This window comes from Poecilia reticulata, chromosome 18 (genome assembly GCF_904066995.2).
Source record: "Poecilia reticulata chromosome 18, P_reticulata-male-v2, whole genome shotgun sequence".
In the NCBI taxonomy this organism is placed as follows: domain Eukaryota; kingdom Metazoa; phylum Chordata; class Actinopteri; order Cyprinodontiformes; family Poeciliidae; genus Poecilia; species Poecilia reticulata.
Window position 1 is genome coordinate 24,068,200 of NC_088847.1, and position 8,993 is coordinate 24,077,192.

Consider the following 8,993-nt stretch of genomic DNA (forward strand, 5'->3'; position numbering starts at 1 on the left):
CTGAGCCTTGGTTTAGTGACAGAACTCGTGCTGTAAGGCAGGAATGTCGCCGTGTTGAACGCAGGTGGAAAAAGGATAAACTGCAGGTCACGTTTCAGATTCTAAGACTGTTGGCGTCTCTACCAGAGCAGCTTAAAGAGGCTAAAAGGGAATATTTGGCTAACATCATTTCCTCCAACAGCCATAACCCACGTGTTTTATTTATACCATTGACTCTGTGCTTCATATTCCACAGGATGCCTGTTTGGAAGCTTCTCCTGACATCTGATCATTTTCTGCGTTTCTTTAATGAAAAGGTTGTTAGCGTAGCAGCTAATATAACCGCTGGTTGTTAGCGTAGCAGGTAATATAACCGCTGATTGTTAGCATAGCAGCTAATATAACCGCTGATTGTTAGCATAGCAACTACCGCTGGTTGTTAGCGTAGCAGCTAATATAACCGCTGGTTGTTAGCGTAGCAGCTAATATAACCGCTGGTTGTTAGCGTAGCAGCTAATATAACCGCTGGTTGTTAGCGTAGCAGCTAATATAACCGCTGGTTGTTAGCGTAGCAGCTAATATAACCGCTGGTTGTTAGCGTAGCAGCTAATATAACCGCTGGTTGTTAGCGTAGCAGCTAATATAACCGCTGGTTGTTAGCGTAGCAGCTAATATAACCGCTGGTTGTTAGCGTAGCAGCTAATATAACCGCTGGTTGTTAGCGTAGCAGCTAATATAACCGCTGACTGTTAGCATAGCAGCTAACGTTTCATCCTGTTTTCTAATGAGAGCTGATGAGAAACGGCTGTTAGAGGAGAAGTGAATTAAAAACCAGAGGATTTAGTGAGTAAAGGTCAGTCAGGATCAGAGCTGGAGCTGCTGGTCTTCAGTCTGTTTCCAGCTCAGCTTCTCCATGTCGGTGTTTAGCTATAAAGATGCTACGAGTCAGAGCCCAACATGCTGAAAATGGTTTTTTATGAATGTGAAGGAAACATTTATGTATTTTCTATTACACTTTTGGATAATTTCTCTTTAATTCTTGGCTTTAGCCTGTGAACCAGGACGTCTCAGAAGTCATTGAGTTCTCCCAGTGTGACCAGCAGACTGTGACCAGTGTTCCCAGTATAATGAATAAATGTTTTATTCTTTCACTTTCTGTTGTAAATATCTCTCAGGTATTAGTGTAATAGCTTATGTAATAAAACATAATTTACTCTGTTAGAATTATTTTCACTCTTTGCTGTCAATAGCAGAGTTAAACTGTAATAAATATTTATTCTCTGGAAAAAAGTAAGAAAAATATGTAGTTTAATGTTTTATAATGACTGATTTATAAATCTAAAGTCATTTCTCAATAACGTATAAAAAATACAGGAAAATGATTTGTTTCTTGTCTTGAAATGTTAAATGTACATTAAATTATGTAATTAAATAAAACACTGTAAAAGTGTCTGTTCATCAATTTGAATATAAAAATGATCAGAATCAAATAAAACATTGAGCTCTTTATTCAGAAATGCCCCAAAACTATTAAATAATCACATCAAAAGTTAGAAACTGTCTTTAGTCATTTCTCTGATTGCCAAATATATTAATGTGTGAGAAAATGAATTAACTTAAATACTTTGTAGAACGGCACTTTATAAAGTTCGGTCCATTTACCTGTATTGGTTACTGGCAGAGATGCCACATTCAACATGGCCGACGCTGTTACGTATCACAGCAACGGGCCGACCCGCTCCATGACCTTTGACCCGCTCCATGACCTTTGACCCGCTCCATGAGGCGTCTACGTGTTCATGTCTATGATTACATCAGTGGTAATAAGAAAAACCAATTTAATATATAAACTGGATGTACACTCCCTGGCCACTTTATTAGGTACGCCTGTCCACCTGCTCATTAATGGGCCTGATGGATCATGTGGACATGGCCAAGATGATCTGCTGCAGTTCAGACATCAGAACAGGGAAGAAAGGTGATTTAAGTGACTTTGAACGTGGCATGATTGTTGCACAGCAAAATCAAACGTGTTAGATTTCCAGTGTTGCTGTTGTATGTTAAATACAGTTAATTGTTTAGGAGTTCGTTTCCTAGGGTCGCCACCTTTCAGAAATTAAAACAAGGGACGTCCACCATGCCACACCGCCCCACCACGCCACGTCGCCCTACTCCAGGTGGGGCAATTAATTTTTTCAGGGAGCCGCATGAAAAATCTGAAATATGTTGGAGGGCCGAACCAGCAAAGACTCGAATTGAATCTTGACTCATTATACATTTCCTCCTCCTCCTTCTTGTTGTAATAAAATATTTAAATCAGATTCTTTTGGTAATAAGAATATTCAGTAATATTAATAAAAGTTAATTTGTGGTTTGGTTGAAATGAGAATTAATACTAATTTTATGAAATTAATAGTTTAAAACAAATAGTCATCATATCTAAATTTGTTTTAACTTTTTAATCTCTCCACCACTGAAATGGTGTGTATGAAACTGATCACCTGCATAAATGAGCAATAAATGGTTTAGTGTCGGTGTTAATTAGTTCTTCCTTTATTTCCATGTAGAATTGAGTGAAACTGTCAAAACACAAACTACTCAGGATGAACTCAGAGCAGCAAACAGAAGTGTGTTACATTCAGATGCATTAGAAGTACAGCAGCTACCTCTGAATGCTACATAACAACCTGAGAAATATTAGCAGCCTGCTAGTTAGCAATGACGTATCACATAATCAAATCGCCCGCTGGTATTTCCAAAACTGATTCAATAAACAAGTTACTTATTTTATCATATGTTAACATAAAGGCTCATTTTGAAGTATAAGCTGCTACTTACAGGCTTCGAAGAACTCGACCTGAATGCGGCGTTTATAACAAACACTGTTCATTTGCTCTACCGCTAACAACCAACCGCACTGATTACATAACATAAAGGTCCAGCAGTTCCCTAAAAGTCCAACAGATGGCAGCAATGCGCCATGCAAAACGAAACACCCAGTTTACAGGACACACTTCCTGCTACAGAGCCCCCTGGTGGTCGAAGAAAAATCCACATAAACCGGAAAAATACGGTACATGAAAAAAAATAAAAATCTGAATTCTCTCTGGTATTGTTCAGGGGGCCGGACCAAATGTGGAGGCGGGCCGGATCCGGCCCGCGGGCCGTAGTTTGGGGACCCCTGCTTTAAAACATTTCTTCTTTAAAAATGAGGCTTCAGGACTACTACTCAGTCTCTGGAACAAAAGGTACACAAGGAAAAAAGGGGAGACGAGTTCAATTATTCCAAAAATAAATAAAACAAACCATGCAATACAAAGAAATGAGTCAAACAAAAGAAAAATACTTCAACAAAACGGTAAAAGAAAATACTTCAAACAATGGAACAAGTCGTTGTCGTCACTCCAAGTGCCCTACTGTGATGCCAGAGGAGTAACGCCCCGCCCACACAGCCGGCCCAATCAGCAACAGGTTCAGTGGAGAGCGGCCCAAAGAAACAGGAAGACAAGACAGCAGAGCGTCCAAAGCGCCGCAGCTCCAAACACAATCAGCCGCCTGAAACAGAAAACATATTAACCGTGGATACAGATAAAAGAAATCAAAAGCAAATGGCAGGTAGCTTAACAGCCTAAACCGTGAGGGAGCAGGTCAGCAGGCGGGGACCAGATGGAAGCCGCACGACACAACAACCTCCCTCTGCAGCCGGTCTTGTGAGAAATTCTGCCCCCCTGTGTCCGGAGCGCGCATAGCAGCCAGAGAAGTGGATCCTGCGGATCTGACCATATTCACGGCGCTTCTGATCGATTTCTCGGTAAAACCACTCATATGATCACGTCACTGTTGTAACTTTCAGTTTAATCGGCAGCTATCAAAATAAAAATACATACATAAATAAACGAGGTCTTGTGTGGAGGTCTTTTTACGCTGTTTTGTGTTATTTTAAACGCGAAGTGAATCGATCTTTTTTCAGCTTTTGTCTCGTAAGCCTGACAAATAAAAGTCAGTCAACAAACACAGGTTTCCAACACGTTGTGTGCATTTATAATTTTTCATTTCTCATAAAGGAGGAGGAGGGAAGCTGGCCGATAGCAGGGCACAAAAATAAAGACTTCCTGAAAAGATCAGAGTGTAAACGTTTTGGTAAATCCCGTTGTAATGTAAAATATGACATTACTGGATTAAGGAAATGTCTAGTATGGTATCACACATAATATTTTTTGAGAATTTGGAAACAGGTGCTTTTTATTTCTCAAAGTTATTGGAGGAGAAGAGAATGGATATTTCAGCTGCCTGAAATAATGTGTTGCCCTCTATAAAATGGAAACAAATTAATTTACCTGAAAAGTCTTTTGCTGTGTTTATTCCCCTTATGATCAATAAGAAATCCTGTGATTTTCATAACATTTGCTCTTTTTTTGCCAAAGTTAGGATGGGGGAACAAAATATCTTAAGCGCCTGATAAAATCTGTTCCCCCTCTCTAAAATGGAAACAACTTAATTTACCTGCAAAGTCTTTTACTGTGTTTTTAAAATATTTGCACTTCATTGTGTGATTTAAACTATCTTTCCATAGCTACCTTATATTAATGAAATATTTGGCTTAACATAAAGCAAAAAGTGATAAACAACCTGCCAAACACCGAGCGGATCATCAGATCATCAGAGAAGCAGAACCAGAGGTAAAACTCTCCAGATTTATGAATGTATGAACTATTCCATGGTTTTTGCTTTAAATGCAGATGATGAACTTAGTTATGTTCAGAATCAAACTTTGGTTGGTCATAAAGGTGTAAACATCTTCTTCTGAAGTTGAATCCTTCCTTTTTCCTTTCACACGTCTCAACAGTCTGATTCCCACTCCAGTTCTCACCCATGCATTGATGTATAAAATGTTACATTTTTGCACCTTAACTAATTTTACATATAAAATGATGATATGAATGTCAACCAGGGCAACGACAGGGACAGCAATGCAATGACCAATAAATCTAATGTCTAGTTTCCATGTTTTGGGTCTAAACTGCAGGTTTAAAAAGGAAATTTGCTTCAGAATATTTTGAGCTGGATTTCATTCAATGATCAAGAATCAATTCTTTATTTTCTATTTTATTTTGAAAGTTGTTGAGGTCAAAACAGGTGAAAAATTTTAAAATGCAAGCAAGGAAACAATAAAGGTTATGAAAACGTAACACAATAACACAAAAGTAGCATAACCAAAATACCTTTTTAAATAACTACAAATTATCATTGAAACTAACTATAAAATATCCAAACATATACCCTAAACATATTTAAAGTGCTATTCAGTGATCATTTTAAACTTACTTTTGTCAGTTATACTGTAGCTCCCAGTTCACATTTGTCAAATTAATTTTAGCTTCAATACCTTCAATACCTTTTATATATATATATATATATATATATATATATATATATATATATATATATATATATATATATATATATATATATATAGAACAATATTAAATTTTAACCATGGTGTTTTCCACTTAGTTTGTATTCCATAAATATTGTCAGCAGTCCAGCAGCTCTAATCTGTCCCACTCAAAGTTTGGACTAACAATTTGTGGCTCATTCAGCAAATATAATCTGCAGCACCTTTTCTGGCCTTAGACCATCCTGTCCCTTACAAAAGGAAAATATATTTAGCCATGTTTTACTTGAAATATATTGAGTCTGGTTCTGATGCAGCTGTAGAAAACAACTCCCAACCTTGTTCATGTAACCCAAAAAGAATCAATGAAAATGGAAAATTTAAAAAGTTAAATGAAAAAGAGATCAATGAAAAATAGATAATTGGAAAATAGATAAATGAAAATGGGAAAATGAAAAACAGGTAAATGAAAATTAAAAATTGGAGCCAGATAAATAAAAAAACTGAAAATGATAATAAATAAATATAAATGGAAATAAAGATGCAAATTACTCATTTATTTATTAATTTTACTCTACTTATTTTTCCTATATCTTTATTTCTTTAATTTTGGCAGAAATGGTTACCAAACCATTGGTAACCAATGGTTACCAATGGTAACCATTGGTTTTATTTTGTTTGTGCCAAAATAAAAAAGAAATTTACAATAAAACTGTCCATAAAAACCCACAATAACGGTCAAAACAACATATTAACAAACAATAAAACAACATGTGCCATAAATCTCAACATAACCAACACATTTCAGTGAACTTTCCCCTAACCTACTCACAGCAGCGCAGAACAGCACTGAGAGGGGGAAGCAGAGGAGCTACGAGGGCTGGAATGAACTACAGAGGCCAAGGAAGCACAAACAAGGCAGAGTGCAGAAAGGTGATTCCCGCAGGCAAAAATAACTAAACAGCAAATGAAAATAACTGAATGAGATAAAAATCACAAATGCTCAATATAACATGAATTAGAAATAATAATTTAAAAAAGCACATTTGTAACTGTTACACGGGGTCATCCTGGACAGGTCGCCAGTCCGTCGCAGTGGACATCACTATTCCATCAGTTGCATTTTTTTACTATTATTTTACCGGGAATGTTTGGAGATAAAATCTTTTTTTTAATTTTTATTATGGAGACCCAGCAAATAGTCACACCAGTGTACATTCTATTAATGCAGATCTAATTTTCTTGAAATGATCTTGTGATTTCAGAGTTTCCACCAGAGTTTCCTAATCTTCACTGAGTTCATCAGTCACATCAAGATGACCAGCTGCCAGAATTCAACTCGCGCCTCCAGAGCCAAAGTCTTTGTTTCTCAGTGGTTTTTTGTTTAGATTTTCTTTGTAACTTCCTTAGCATAGTGCTAGCAATAGCTCATTATGAATCTTTCCCTACAGATATTAAAGACCGTCAGATTTTTGCTCTGAGCTAATTGTGTGAATGATGTAAACTTTCACTATTATGCAAAATTCACTTTTTGCATCTTTCTGTCCTTTCATTTAGATATCTCCTGTTTCTAGAAACAGTCCAAGAGCTCAATTATTTTTGAAGTCTGTGTTTCTGTCTTTTGTTATGGCTCAGACAATGTTGGTAACGAGCAGAGTTTAAATTAATAATATAAATGTGCTTCAGATCTGCAGTGTTTAATCCTTCAGTGGTTGTGGCTTGATGGTTGTTCAGGAGGCTCCACTTCTGGTTCAGAGATGTTTGTACCACTCTGAGTCTACTTGTATCCATTTTCACGTGTCTGAGGTGCTAATACTGTAAATATTGAGTTGGGAGGGCGTGGCCACCAACAGCTCATGTGCATAATTTTGATGTAGCATTAAAACAGGACATTGCTTAATAATGTCCAGGCAGAACTGGTCTGGTGAAATCTAAATATCTGTATTAAATATAATGAATATGTTTTATATAGCCCAGAGACTTATCCTAGCTTGTTTAAGGAAGCATAAGACACCGTTTCTTTATATTCTTTATGTTTTAGTCTTCTGCTATTTTTTTTTCTCCTTCTACAATATTTGTGCTATTTCACCCATTTAACTTCTATAGTGTTTTGCCCATTCTGGAAATTAGTGCTATGACGTTTTTGGTTTATTAATAATTTATGTAATAATTCAGAGCGCAGCAAAGTGTGGTTACATTTGTTTGGTTTAATTGTGATTAGGATATGACCCTTTTTTGAACAGTAATTTCTTTTTGGGATTAATAAAGTATTTTTGAATTTGAAATTGTAATCTGAAATTTTGGGAGCAATGTCATGCAGTAGCAAAATGTACCGCTAGAGGGCAGAAGTGGGACACTATGGGACTGACGGTGCATCATGTCTGTGTAGATCAGTGTTTCTGAAACTTTCTCAGGCTGAGGACCAATTAGCCCATTTAACAAACACTCATGGACCACCTAACCTGAAATTGACCCTGTGGTAACACAACTTAATATATGATACAACCTGACATAAAAATATTAGTCTCTCAACTCACATATTGTTGTTTTCTTAGTTCATCCTAATGAGTGGTGCTGTTGGTAAATGTGATGAAAACCATGAACACGTCTACTTGGGCATTTTGAGATATTTACAGATTCTGAAAGTATCTAAGCTTTCCAATGATGTCAAACACATGGAGATAAAATAAATAAGTTGTTCTAACACAATCCTTTGGTAAGCTAGCTGTAGCGTCACACACAAGGTAAAAAGCTCACAAAGTTCAATTGATCTGTTTGGATCAGACAGATCCAAATGGCTGATGAATTAGTGCAGATTTCTCTGTAGATGTGGACCAGGAGGAAGTGCGTTCAGACCCCAGCAGGTGAAGTGATGCTAATTTAAGTGGAGTTGTTTAATTTCATATATTCTAAGTTATTGGGGCCTCAGTCAGTGGTTTGTATCACTACAGAGAAAAAGTTAGATGCAATTATCTGCTTTATGTGTGATGGGATCTGGATTCACAGATCAACTCGTGAATATTAACTAAACCACATAAAATATATGGCTGATTAGCCTTCTTCAACATGATTATAATTTGATGGGTGAAAATAGAATATGACAGATTTTTTATGCTGTCAGTCAAAATGATGGATAATAAGTCTAGTGCGACCTCTGCCTCTCTCTCCCCTCCTCTCTCTCCCCCTCCTCTCTCTGCCCCTCCTCTCTCTGCCCTCCTCTCTCTGCCCCTCCTCTCTCTGTCCCTCCTCTCTCTGTCCCTCCTCTCTCGTCCCCTCCTCTCTCTGCCCTCCTCTCTCTCAGCCCCTCCTCTCTCTGCCCTCCTCTCTCTGCCCCTGCTCTCTCTGCCCCTCCTCTCTCTGCCCCTCCTCTCTCTGCCCCTCCTCTCTCGTCCCCTCCTCTCTCTGCCCTCCTCTCTCTCAGCCCCTCCTCTCTCTGCCCTCCTCTCTCTGCCCCTCCTCCCTCCCCCCTCCTCTCCCCCCCCCCCTCCTCTCCTCCCTCCTCTCTCGCCCTCCTCTCTCTGCCCTCCTCTCTCTGCCCCTCCTCTCCCTCCTCTCTCCCCTCCTCTCTCTGCCCTCCTCTCTCTCAGCCCCTCCTCTCTCTGCCCTCCTCTCTCTGCCC

General features: G+C 38.2%; 1 long non-coding RNA gene across 1 annotated transcript; it reads left to right on the forward strand.

Annotated features, from left to right (window-relative positions):
- The first annotated feature begins 5,460 nt into the window (after window positions 1-5,460).
- On the forward strand, window positions 5,461-7,906 carry LOC145548633 (uncharacterized). The gene is made up of 2 exons (XR_014084640.1): window positions 5,461-6,307; window positions 6,640-7,906. It is a non-coding gene; the product is annotated as an uncharacterized LOC145548633 (long non-coding RNA).
- The last annotated feature ends 1,087 nt before the right edge of the window (window positions 7,907-8,993 follow it).